A 13225-nucleotide genomic window follows, 5' to 3' on the forward strand; every position below is an offset into this window, starting at 1 on the left:
CCAGTTGGAAAATGGATCGGGTTGGAGTAGAAACTGCTCTTGTTCAGCGAAACCCATTGACAGGTTAAAGTCCAGCGTGTGTAACTGGACTGTTGAGATGCGCCTGAGCGTGGACAGCTTCATCAAGGCCGAAGATTAAAATTTAACTCCGACGTTGAGATAAAACTAATTGGGAAATATTGACGACAGTTGAGAAAATTAGACTCCGATTATAATTCTTAAGACATTTACAGCGAGATTAACGTTGCTGCAAATCGTTTGTTCGGTGTTAGCACCAGAACAAGGAACATAAAGTAATCGAAAGATAAATTTCGAACAATGAGGGCGTCAAGGCCGATATATGAGCGCAGCAAATGATCTGAACTTTGACGCTGCTTCCCTTATCTTTAACAGGAGGGGCGGTGTACTGGCGAAGTTGCTACCAGCTCCTGCGGGCCTATGTCGATCTCGACCACCGGCGCTGTCTGTGTGTGGAATTCGCTCCTTCCCCCTGCGACAGCGTGGGTTTCCCCCGGGTGCTCCGCTTCCTTCCCCCCCCCCCCACCCCGACACATCCCAAAGACTTCCGATTTCGTCGATTAGTTGGCCGCTGTAATGTGTCCTCCGTGTGAAGGTGAGTGCCAGAACCTTGGGGAAATTGAGAGAATGCGGGGGGAGTGAGGGGGAAGAAATAGGATTATTGTAAGTGGGTGATTGATGTAGACTCTGCCTGGTTCCGTCGTCTATGACTCTGTGATCAGTAGATGGACATTGAAGGTCGGCGGAGACTCAATCGGCCGAAGGGCCTGTTTCCATGTTGTGTAACGCTGGTGATTGGTGTAACTGGGTGCTTGGCCGCTGGCGTAGACTTGGTGGGCTGAAGGGCCTGTTTCTATTTCTGTGACATTCTATCAAGACGGTTTTACCCATTGCAATCTAATAATCTTGCAATCTAATTATCGCATCTAATAATTGTAATATTTTCCCCGTGTTTCTCCGCACTATCTACTTTCTTTTTTCTAGAGTATCGAAAGCTGACGAGTGACCTTGTGGAGGTTTATAAAATCATGAGGGGGAAAAATAAGGTGAAGAGCCAGTCTTTTTCTCATGGTACGGGTATCAAAAATGAGAGAGCATAGATTTAAAGTGATGGGGAAAGGTAAAAGGGGCCTGAATGGCAACTTATTCACAAAGAAAGTGGTGGAACTTTCAGGGGAAGATCACAGCATTTAGAAGTCATTTGGACAGGGACATGAATAGAAAAGGTTGAGAGCGATATGGACCAAACGCGAGCAACGGGATCGGTCAGGCAATGTGGTTGGCACGGACGAGTTGGGCCGAATGGCCTGTGTCTGTCCCGTATAATTTTGTGACTCTGCGACTCTGCACCGTTTGATTCACCAAGAGCTCTTTGTGATTGAGCGCGCCACCTGGCGGCCATCCATTGATTTTCCACCGCCGCACAGGTAGAAAAGCAACGGTTGGGCACTAGGTGGCTCTGTGGGTGCAACCCTCCAGCTCAGAAATCCCCTGCAGCTGTGGACTCGCCCCTCAAACAGATATACTGAATTGGAAAGTGTAGGAGGGATGTCTTCTCCGGAGAAGGCAGCCTTAGCAAATTTATTGCACTATGTTTGGCTCTGTTGCACACGAGAGAAGCATAAAAATTAAGCGAGCTGGATTCATGGGCGATTCAATTGTAAGGGGAGTAGAGATCTCTGTGACTTGAAGCGAAATCCCCAGATGGTACTTTACTTTCCTGGTGCCAAGGTCAAGGATGTCTCGGAGAGGCTACATGACATTACAAACGTGACGGTTGGTGGTTCCGGTGCGAATCATTGGCACTAACGACGTTGGTAAGAAGGAGAGATGAGGTCCTGTAACAAGGATTTAGAGGGTTGGGTCATGGATTAAAGAGCAGGACTTCTCAGGTTGTAATTTTATTTCTGCAATTAGGTGATTGCGAGCAAAGTGGTAGAGGGATAGGTCAGGTGAATGCGTGACTAAAGAGATGGCGTTGGAGGAAGAGATTTCGGAAGGTAGCTCTTCTGTGGAGGATGGGACCCGTACGAACTGGCTCGTACAAGCCGCACCTTATCGGAACGGAAATAACACCATGAGAGAATTTCTGCTGGTACTATAGATGCGAGGGGGCTGAATGTTGTAATTTGACAGGGGATTGGGGCAACCAAATTGACATTCAGCGTAGGGGGCGGTGAAAGATTAAATCACAAAGAGGCGGGGTTGGTTTTTTACACAGAGAGTAGCGGGCGTCTGCAATACACTGCCAAGGTGTAGTCCTGGAGGCAAATACGAGAGAGGTGTTTAAGAGGGTCCTAGATAGGCACACGGATGTGGAGATAATGGAAGGATATGAATCTTGTGCAGGCAGAACAGATTAGTTTACTTAAGCCTTTAATTTACAGTTTAATCAGTTAGGCACAATATTGTGGGCCAAAGGCACCGTTCATGTGCACTACTGTTCTATATTCTCCGAGCCTGACAGGTGAGCAGAGGACTCAGAGGGCGATAAGCGCATGGGAATATGACATTATTGCTACAACAGTGGTATGTTTAAATGAAAGGCAATTCAACATTCACAGTGTGGTACTGGTATTGGTTTATTATTGCCACGTACCGAGGTACAGTGAAAAACTTGTCTTGCAAACCGATCGTACAGGTCAATTCATTGCACAGTGCAGTTACAGTGAGTTAGTACAGAGTGCATTGAGGTAGTGCAGGTAAAAGCAATAACAGTGCAGAGTAAAGTGTCACAGCTACAGAGAAAGTGCAGTGCAATAAGCTGCAAGGTCACAGCAAGCTGGATCGTGAGGTCAGGGTCCATCTCATCGTATAACGGAACCATTCAATAGTCTTATCACAGTGGGATAGAAGCTGCCCTTGAGCCTGGTGGTATGTGCCCCCAGGTTCCTGATGAAACCAGTCAGAATGCTCTCCACCCTGCATCTAGAGAAATCCGTCAAAGTCTTTGGTGATAAACCAGATCTCCTAAAACCCCGAATGAAGCGCGCCTTCTTTGTGATTGAGTCAATGTGTTTAACTGTGAAGTAGTGAGAGTTCAGGCCCTAACGTGTCCTTCTAAGTGAAAGGCAATGGCAGCAACTCTAGGTAACAATGGCCGTCAAGGAATATCGAGCTCTGGATAAAGAAGAAAACGTATTACAAATGCAGAGAGCTGACAACGGGAGAGGCCTTGCAGGAGTATAAGATGGGTAGCGGGCTGTTAAAGAGCCCGTGGCGAGCCACAAAATATCACTGAGAGGTTATGTGAATTTTCGAACTAATTACAAAATGTTTTGACGAGGGCAGTGCAGATGATGTAGTTCCCGTGGACTTCAGGAAGGCCTTGGACAGATCCAGAGGGGAAAAGGTTTCAGAGCCCATGGGATGCAAGGCAAGTGGGAAACCGCATCCAAAATTAACTTGGTCAAGGATGGGAATGAATGCATCGTTCTGCAGTTGGAAGCTTGTGGTGAGTGGTGTATACATGGATGGGTGATGGGGCCCTTATTCTTTGTCACATTTATTAACGATTTGGATATGAACGTGGAAGGTGTGGTTTGCAAGTCTGCAGGTGAAACTGAAGCTGCTGCTGTCCTAGATGGTGGTTCTGCTGAAGGGTAGTCCTCGCCAGCAGTAGGTTGTTGATCTTTTATCGTGGATACCATCGGGGAGGAGATACATTAGATGTCAGGGTGATGGCATTTAACTCTGATAGGCGTGAGGAGGTGTATTTGTAGACGATAAGTAAGAGCTGGATTGACGGAATGAACGTCAGTTACCCAGGGAGTATTGACGAACAGGGTGTACTTGGGTTACAAGATCAAAGGCCCATGAAGTTTACGGCATCGGGAGATAGGGCGGCGAAAATGGCACACGGGAGTCTTGTATTCGTTAGCTGCGCCATAGACTTTAAAGGAGGCGGTGGTGCAATCGTATAAAATTTTAGTTGGTTCACGGTTGAGCTCAGTGTACAGTCCTGGTCAGCAGACCAGAGGAAGTGATTGCACTGGAGTGCTGTGGAAGGGATTGACCAGGATGTTGGCCGGAATGGACTATTCACACATGAGGAGGGACTTGATAGACGGAGTTTCTGGGAACGGGGGAGACAGAGGAGAGCGGGGGACAGGATTGAAGTATGCAAGACGTTGAGGAGGGGGATATAGACGGTACGACATTTTATTTCATGGTAGAGGTGTCAAAAAGAAGAGGGCATTCACAGAGGACGGGGGATTGAAGGTCTGTAGGAGGTCTCGGATTAATATCGATACACCACAGAAAGCATCCTATCTGGATGCATCACGGGTTGCTGTGGCACCTGCTCTTCCCGGGACCGCAAGAAACTGCAGGGAGTTGTAGACACAGCCTAGCGCGTCACGGAAACTAGCCTCCCCTCCCCTATACTCGTCGCTGCCTCAGTAAAGCAGCCAGCATAATCAAAGACCCCACCTACCCTGGACATTCTGTCTTCTCCCCTCTCCCAGTAGGGCAGAAGATACAAACAACTGAAAGCACGTACCACCAGGCCCAAGGACAGCTTCTATTCCGCCGCTATTGGGCTCCCTCGTACAATACGATGGACACACGACCTCACGAACCACCTCATTGTGACCGTTGTCTACCTGCACTGCACGTTCTCTGTAGCTGTGACACTTTATTCTGCACTCTGTTGTTGTTTTACCTTGTACTACCTCAATTCACTGTGTAATGAATTCATCTGCATGAACGGGTATGCAAGCCAAGTTTTTCACTGCACCTCGGTACATGTGACAATAATAAACCAATTCCAATTCCAATTCCAATTTTCACCCCGAGAATCTGGAACCCACTGCCTGAGGGGGTGAGGAAGCGAGTCTCACAACATTTAGAGTCACAGCGTCTTACAGCCTGGAAACAGGCCCTTCGGCCCACCGCGTCTATGCCTACCGTAATGTTCATTGATACTAATCTCATTTGCCTACATAAATTCCATATGCTGTGATCATCCAAGTACTTGTCTGGTTGCCTCTTAAATCTGCTCACTGCCCCTGCCTCCAACACCTCCTCTGGCAGCTCATTCCAGATCCCAACTAATCTTTGTGTGAAAAATTTTACCCTCATCCGTCTCTTCTTACACCCATGCCTTCCAATGTTAGACACGCCTCTCATGGGATACTTGTCTATCTGTCCATCACTGCCTCCCACGACTGTAAATACCATCATCATTTCAGCTCTCAGCCTCATTCGCTGCAGGTAAAACAGAGCAGGCTTTCCAATCTTCCTTGATAACTCAATCCCTCCAACCCAGGCAACGTCCTTGTGAATCGTCCCTGCGCCCTCTCGCTCTTAGTCACGCCCTTCCTGTAGAGCGTTGGCTAGAACTACACACAATAGTCCAGGTGCGGTGTGCTAACATGCTGTACGTGTAACCTTACATCCCAACTCATGCTTCGTGCTTCGACCGATGAGCCTCTCTCATAACCTTGTCTACCTGTGTTCCTACTTTCAGGGAACAGCGTACATGCGCCCCAACACACACAAATTGCTGAAGAACTCAGCAGGTTCAGGCAGCATCTGTGGAGAGAAATAAATAGTCGAGGTTTCGGGTCGACACTAGGACTGGACAGGAAGAGGCCAGAGGTCGTAATAAGAAGTTCTGGCTTCTGCCCAGTCCTGATGAAGGGTCTCGACCCGAAAAGTCGACTAGCTGCTGCCTGACCTGCTGAGTTCCTCTGGCATTTTCTGGGTATTGCTCCAGTATCTGCAGAATCTATTGTGTTTCCATGTTCCCTATGGTCTCTCTGTTCCATTACACACCACAGGGCTGTTCCATTCACTGTGGCTGTATTATCCTGGTTTCACTTCCCAAAATGTATCACTTCACACTCGTTCAATTTAAATTCCATTCACCGTGTATGTCATGCCCTGGTTTACCTCCCCAAAATGCAACCCCTCGCACCTATCCGAGACAATTTCAGGAAGTGTCTGGACGAGCGCTTGAACCGAGGCATGGAAGGCGACAAGCCAAGTGCAAGCAAATGCAAGTCGTGTCGATCCGTACTAGATGGTCGGCAAGAATATGATGGACCGGACGGCCTGTGTTTATGATTCCATTTAAAGTCACAGAGTCATAGAGTAATACAGCACGGATACAGGCCCTTCGGTCCAACCGACTCATGCTGATAACTGTGCCCACCCAGCTACTCCTAATTTCCTGCGTTCGGTTCATATCCCTCCAAGCCCTGTCCCTCCATTTACATGTCCAAGTGTTTCTTAAATTGTACCTGCCTCAATCACTTCCTTTGGTAGCTCGTTCCGTAGACACATCATCCTCTGTGTGAAAAAGTTACCCCTCAGGTCCCTTTTAAATCTTTCCCCTCTCACCTCTAAGACTGTTGTTGTCCACCTTATCTATGCCTTCCGTAATTCACAACACTTCTATGAGGTCCCTAGGAAGGGTCTCGACTCGAAACGTCGGAAGTTTATTTCTATCTATAGATGCTGCCCGACCTGCTGTGTTCCTCCAGCGCTTTGTGTGCGTGTTACTTCTATAAGGTCACCTCTTATTCACGTGCATTTCAAAGAATAAAGACCGAGCCTGGCCAACCTTCCCGATTACTCAGGCCCTCTAGTCCTGGCAAAATCCTCAGAAATTTTCTCTGCCAAATAAGGGTACCTATCTATGAGACGGAAAGGAATTGTAAACATCAAACTGAAGGTCACATTTCTGCTCGAGATATGAAACTGACCTTTACCCAGGGTGTGTAAACGAGCCTGTAGAAAACATTTCGGCTTATTTTACACGAACTGTCTGAAATTAGAATTATCTATCAGGACCCGACAAATGTTAGTATATATGTGAATATGTGTTGCATATAAGGCAGAAGAGAAGGCTTTATTCAATGTACTCGAGGCAGCGTCGTTTAACAAAGTTAGATTTCCAAACATAAGGTCACGTGACGAAACTTCTGCTGTTTAAACATCATTCTGTGTTATAACACTGTTTCAGGCAGAACTTCAGTGACGAGGCTCTCCGAGGCTAAACACAACATCTTATTGCTATCGCATAAAGCACCCACTCACATCTGTTTCACTATGTAACTCGTCTGACTGAGTTCAGGATAGTAGAACTTAAGAATCATTGAGTTCTCCGACACAGAAACTGTTCCTTCGGCCCATCTCGGCCAGTCCAACCTTTTTTGCCCATCTACACCGAAACCACTTCCCCACATTAGGTCCGTATCCTTCTATGCCTTGCCTGTCTCTGTCTCCGAAACGCAGTGAATGTATCTGATGCAACCACCTCCTCTGGCAGCGGGTCCCAGATATCACTCGCTATCCGTGTCAAAACGCTTCAGATCCTCTGGAGAACTCCGTCCTCCCGCCTTAAAACGATTCCCTCTTGTTTTCGATCCCCTATCTACTGACTATCTACCCTATCTATGCCTCTCATAATCTTATCTTCCTCTGTCAGGTCACCACTCAGCTTCCTTCTCTCCATGGAAACCAACACCATGCCCATCCAATCTCTCCCCATAACTGAAGTATTCCAATCCAGGCGGCATCCCGGCGAATCTCCAGTGCAGTCTCTCCAGGTCAACCATATCCTCCCTTTTGTGTCTTGACCAGAACTGGATACAATACTCCAAGTGTAACCAACCCTGCGTTCTGTAAACTTGTAACGTAATGTTCCAGCTTCCATATTCCGAGCTCCTACCTACCAAGGCAAGCGTGCAACCTGCCTTCTTCACCACCAGACCCACCTGTTTTGCCATTTGCAGGGAACTATGGACTTGAACCCCAAGATCCCTCTGATCATCGACATTCTTTCGGTCCCTACCGTTCGTGGTACACTTCCTACTTGTCAAACTTCCATCACATGAGAATTATTGTGATTGAATCTCATCTGCCTGCGGTCCGCCACATTCTCCATCTGATCTATATCTTGCTCTATCCTGTGTCAACCTTCCTCGCTATCCGGGACGTCACTTATTTTCACTTCATCCGCAAACTTACCAACCGGACTTCCTACCTTCACGTTCGAGTCGCTCATCGACATCAAATACAGCGAATGCCCCAGCACAGATCCCTGTGGTACACCACTGGTCACAGACTTCCCATCAGGGAACAAACATCCCCCCACCACGGCCCTCTTCCTCTTATCACCACAGTTTTGGATCCAATTGGCTAGTTCGCCTTGGATCCCGTGTGGGTTAACCTTCTGTACCAGCCTACCGTGTGGATCCTTGTCGCTGCTTCAGTAAAAATCACATGGACAATGTTAACTGACCTGCCTTGATTATTATTCTTACTCTTCTATAATCTCAATCCAATGACTGAGGCAGAATTTTACCCGCTCCAAAACCATGCTGGCCTCATTAACGGAAGGATGTGGAAGCGTTGGAGAGAGTGCAGAGGAGATTTGCCAGGATGCTGCCTGGTTTAGAGACTATGCATTATAAGGGAGATAGGGCTTTACTCTTTGGAGTAGAAGATGAAAGGAGACATGACAGAGGTATACAAAATATTAAGAGGAATAGATAGAGTAGACAGCCAATGCTCAATACAAGAAGACATGGCTTTAAAGTAATGGGTGGGTAGTTCAAAGGAGATATCAGAGGGTGTTCTGTTTTCACCCAGAGAGTGGTTCGAGCATGGAATGCGCTGCCTGGGGCGGTGGTGTAGGCAGGTACATTGGCCAAAGTCAAGAGATTTGTGGGAGGAAGGGGTTAGATAGTCTTAGGCGAGGTTTAAAGGTCGGCACGACATTGTGGACCGTAGGGCCTGTATTGTGCTGTTCTGTTATATGATGCTATGATCCCTAATCAGCCCCTGCCTTTCCAAATGTGCATAAATCCCATATTTCATGACTTTCTACAATAATAACTCTGGCAGTGACTCAAGGCTCACCGGCCTGTAGTTCCCAGCCTTATCCCTACTGCTCTTCCTTTATTTAGGAACATTAGCCGTCCTACATTCTTCTAGAACTTCACCTTTGGATAGCAAAGAAACAAAAATCTCTCTCAGGGCCCCAGCAATCTCCTCTCTTGCATCGCACTGCAACCTGGCATCGATCTGTGCCGGGCTTGGGAGTTTATGAAAACATGCGTACCATAATATCCGACGCCTCCCCCTTCTTAATCCTGACCTGCTCCAGCTCACCCGCGTAGCCCTCCCCCGAGATCCCACGTCCTCTTTACGGCAACGTCCACATCCCCTGGCTCGACACGTAGGTTACCCATTTGGTCGCTCGGCGGACCCATGGCTACCCTGTTGTTCCTGATGCACTGATATAAGGCATTGGGATTTTTGTCGCCCAGCGAATTGAGTGATCTCCTTATTGTCGAATAACGCCGTCATCTCTGACACGGAACTGCTCCATTTGTCAAAGAAGGGACCATCCCGCGTCAGTCGCGAATTACTTGGGTGTTGTCTTCGGGTACTCCATCGACAAGCTATTGAGAACAGCCTGAAACTGTTGATTAAGAAGGCATTTCAAAAATCAGAATATATCCTGTCTAAAAATGCATACTGAATCAATCAATAATAAACACAATGTGACTCTACCAGCAGCCACATCTCCTCCCTCCCTCCCAATCACATTCGTTTGTGTTTTCCGCGGGGATCACACTCTCCCTGCCTCCCTGGTTCACTCATCCCTCCCCACTAATCCCTCCCCTCCTCCAAACACTTTCCCCTTGCAACCGTAGGCGGTTTAACAGCTGTCTCTTCACCTCCAGCCTCGCCACCACCCAGGGGCGTCAACGGACCTTCCTGGCGAGGCGGAGATTCGCCGGCACCCCCTCCACCCTCAGCTACAGCGTCCGGTGGCCTCCTCTCCCTCGGTGAGACCAAGCGCAGACGAGGCCATCCCTTTTGCTTAGCACATGCGCTCCGTCCGCCGAGGCCACCTGGTTCTCCCTCTTTCTTGCCATTTTAATTTTCCCGCCCCATACCCACACCACCCTGCATGCCCTCGGAAACCCCCTACTGCCAGGGCGAGGCTCTACGCAGACTAAATGAACTGCACTTCACATTCCAGGTGAGGCAGAGAATCACCTGCATCCCCACCGTCCCCCCCCCCAAACCTAGCTACTGCACCCGGTGCTCTCGATGTGGCCTCCTCTCCTTGGATAGTCCATCCACCGGCGGCATAATCGTTGAATTCTTCACTTTCAGTAAACCTGCTCCCCGTCTGTCCCATTTCCCTCTCACCCTGAACTACCCGGTGTCCTCTACATCCACCCTCCGGCGCTCTGTCACCCCGTTTCTCTGCACCGCCTCCAGCCACTCCATCGGCTCATCACCCACACAGTCCCCCCACTGGGTCCTTCCCCCTAAGGTTCCCGTCAGCCCACGTCACCTCCCTCGTTTGGCCCCATGCTCTACTTTCCTTTCCAATCAGAATCCACCGTCTGCGGCCCTTTTCCGCCTCGACCTATCACTTCCCAGCCTCTTGTTGCCGTGTCCGTTCCTCCATCTCCCGATCACCCCTCCTCACGTGGGTCCATCCGTCGCTCGCCAGCTGCCCCAGCCCCTCCCCTCACCTCATTAAGCTGGCTATCTCCCCTCTACTACCTCAGCCCCGATGACGGGTCTAGACCGGAGACGTCGCCCGTCCATTTCCCTCCACAGGTGCTGCCTGAGCAGTCTGGGTTCTTCCGGCTAATTGGATGTTACCCCAGGTCCCAACATCTGCAGTCTCCTCTTCCTCCAACCAATAACGCCGAACGGGTGTGGAGAAAGCCGTCGCAGAGAGAGCTGAAGAAAGGGATTCTCTCTAAAACATCACCCCAAAAGTGTTACAGGAATTCTGGATAAGAAACCGAAAATAAACTGGAAGCAAGGTTGGATTTGCAAAGTGGGGTAGAGCAAAATTCATAACGTTTTAAAATTCCACTTCTCGTGAACAAGAGAGTAAACGTGAGATGTTTGCTCCTTGCGGGATGATTAGATGTGAGTACTGCTCTATAGATAACAAGCTATTTGCTTGTACCTTTATTTAGGTTTTGCGAAGGTAGAGTAGTGCAATACAAATGAGAGTTTCACAAAGGAAAGCCTAAGTGCAAGGCTGAAGTCAGCTCGTCTCGTTGTACGAATAAAGAGTATCGAACATAGAACAGTGCAGCACAGCCACAGGCCCTTTTGCCTACCTTGCCTGTGCCAACCATGATGCGAGTCCGAGCTAATCCCCACTGCCTGTGAGTGGCCGATACTTATACATGCGCCTGTCTAAGTTCCTCTCAAACGTTGCCATTCTCTCTGCCTCCACCAACTCCTCCTGGTGGCGCGTTCCAGGCACCTGCCAATCTCTGTGTAAAACACTTGACTGGAAAATACCCTTTAAAATTTCCCCCTCTCACCTTAAAGCTATGCCTTCTGGTTTTATTTTTTGGTTTTGCCGCCGCAAAAGCAAGGATCTTCCGGTGGCCAACCACTTCAATTCCACATCCCACTCCCATACTGACATGTCTATCCATGGCCTCCTCTACTGCCACGTTGAGGCCAGACTCAGGTTGAGGGAACAACACCTCATATTCCGCCTTGGGAGTCTCCAACCTGACGGCCTCAACGTCGATTTCTCTAACTTCCAGTAACTCTTCCCCACTTTTCCCTCTTTTTCTCCATGCTGCCCCTTCATTTGTCTTCCCTCATTCCTGGTGTCCACTTACCTCTTTTCTTTCCTCTTCACCCGCTGTCATGCCTGTCCATCTATTCCCCACTTCCTTGCACTCAATTGTCCACTGTCCTCTCCTACCGGATTCCTTCTTCTTCGGCCCTTTGTCTCTTCTACCTGTCACCTCTCAGCTTCTTACATCACTCCCCTCCCCCACCTACCTTCCTCCCTCCACTCACCTGGGCTCACCTATCACCTGGGCTCACCTATCCCCTGCCTGCATGTTCCCCTCGCTCTCCCCTTCCTTTGACTTTCTTATTCTGGCTGATGACGTCTTCCTTTCCGGTCTCCTGATGAAGTATGTCGACCCGAAGAGTTGAACGTTTATTGCTCTCCACAGATGCTGCCTGACCTGCTCAGCTACCCTAACATGTTTTGTGTGCGTTACCTCTATAAGGTCGCCCCTCATTCTCCTGCATTCCAAAGAATATAGACCTAGCGTGGACAACCTCTCCCGATAACTCAGGCCTTCTATTGCTGCCGACATCTGCAGAATCTCTTGTGTTCCCTCTGGTATTTGACATTTTCACCTTGGGAAAAGGCCTCTGGGTCTCTGCCCTATCTGAAGAACGGCAAACAAATGAAATCCTTTATCTTAGTCAGCAGACCTTCCAAGTTAAACTTAATGGTTAATCATTCATGATCTGTAAACAGTGGTGCAGTAAAAGTCAGTCCACCCGGACTCCAAAGTACAGATTGGGTGCGGCGCTGATATGTTTGCACAGGTAGCAATTCTTGCAGGTGGTATCAATTCCCCAAAACAGGTTGCAATTTGAACAAATCCTTTGGTATTGCTGAGTGAACCGACCTTCATGCTGCAATTTAGCTTAGAAGTTCTAACCTCCCCTGCGGGTTAGGATAGAGTTAGCACGTTTCCTACTTGATAATCTGGTTTTGTTTACCGTGTATCAGAGTAGACTGAAAGGGACCTGATATTATGAAGGTATAGAAGAAAAAATGGTGCCTTTTGACCATACTGGGGCTGATGGGATACTTGACATTGTATAAGAGAACTATGCTTGCAGCCAACAGAAAATGAGTTGCAGCTCACAGTGATGCAGCTATGGAACTCTGGTCAGACCACACGTGGAGTATTGTGTTCAGTTCTAGTCGTCTCATTAAAGAAAGGATGTGAAGCTTTAGAGAGGGTGCAGAGGAGATTTACCAGGATGATGCCTGAATTGGAGAGCACGTCTTATGAGGATAGGTTGAGCGAGCTGGGGCTCTTTGGAGAGAAGGAAGATGAGAGGAGACTTAATAGAGGTTTACAGGATGATAAGAGACAAAGATCGAGTGGACAGTCAGAGACTGTTTCCCAGGGCGACAATGGCTAACACGAGGGGTCATAATTTCAAGGTGATTGGAGGAAGGTATAAGGGGGATGGCAGGGGTAAGTTTTTTTTTACACAGAGAGTGGTGGGTGTGTGGAACGCACTTCCGGCAGAGGTGGTGGTGGCAGATACATCAGGGACATTTAAGAGACTCTTAGATGAATGATAGAAAGATAGGGGGCTATGTGGGAGGGAAGGGTTAGATAGATCTTAGAGCAGGATAAAATGTCGGCACAAC

General features: G+C 48.5%; 1 protein-coding gene across 1 annotated transcript in view; it reads left to right on the forward strand.

Moving 5' to 3' along the window:
- The first annotated feature begins 242 nt into the window (after positions 1-242).
- LOC127566674 (NACHT, LRR and PYD domains-containing protein 3-like) overlaps positions 243-13225 on the forward strand; it is a 38791-nt gene continuing 25808 nt past the window's right edge. The window contains exon 1 of the mRNA XM_052009196.1: positions 243-613. The gene's annotated coding sequence lies outside the window, so the exon portion shown is untranslated. The remainder of the gene's footprint in view (positions 614-13225) is intronic.

The sequence above is a fragment of the Pristis pectinata genome, chromosome 44, assembly GCF_009764475.1.
Source record: "Pristis pectinata isolate sPriPec2 chromosome 44, sPriPec2.1.pri, whole genome shotgun sequence".
Lineage (NCBI taxonomy): Eukaryota > Metazoa > Chordata > Chondrichthyes > Rhinopristiformes > Pristidae > Pristis > Pristis pectinata.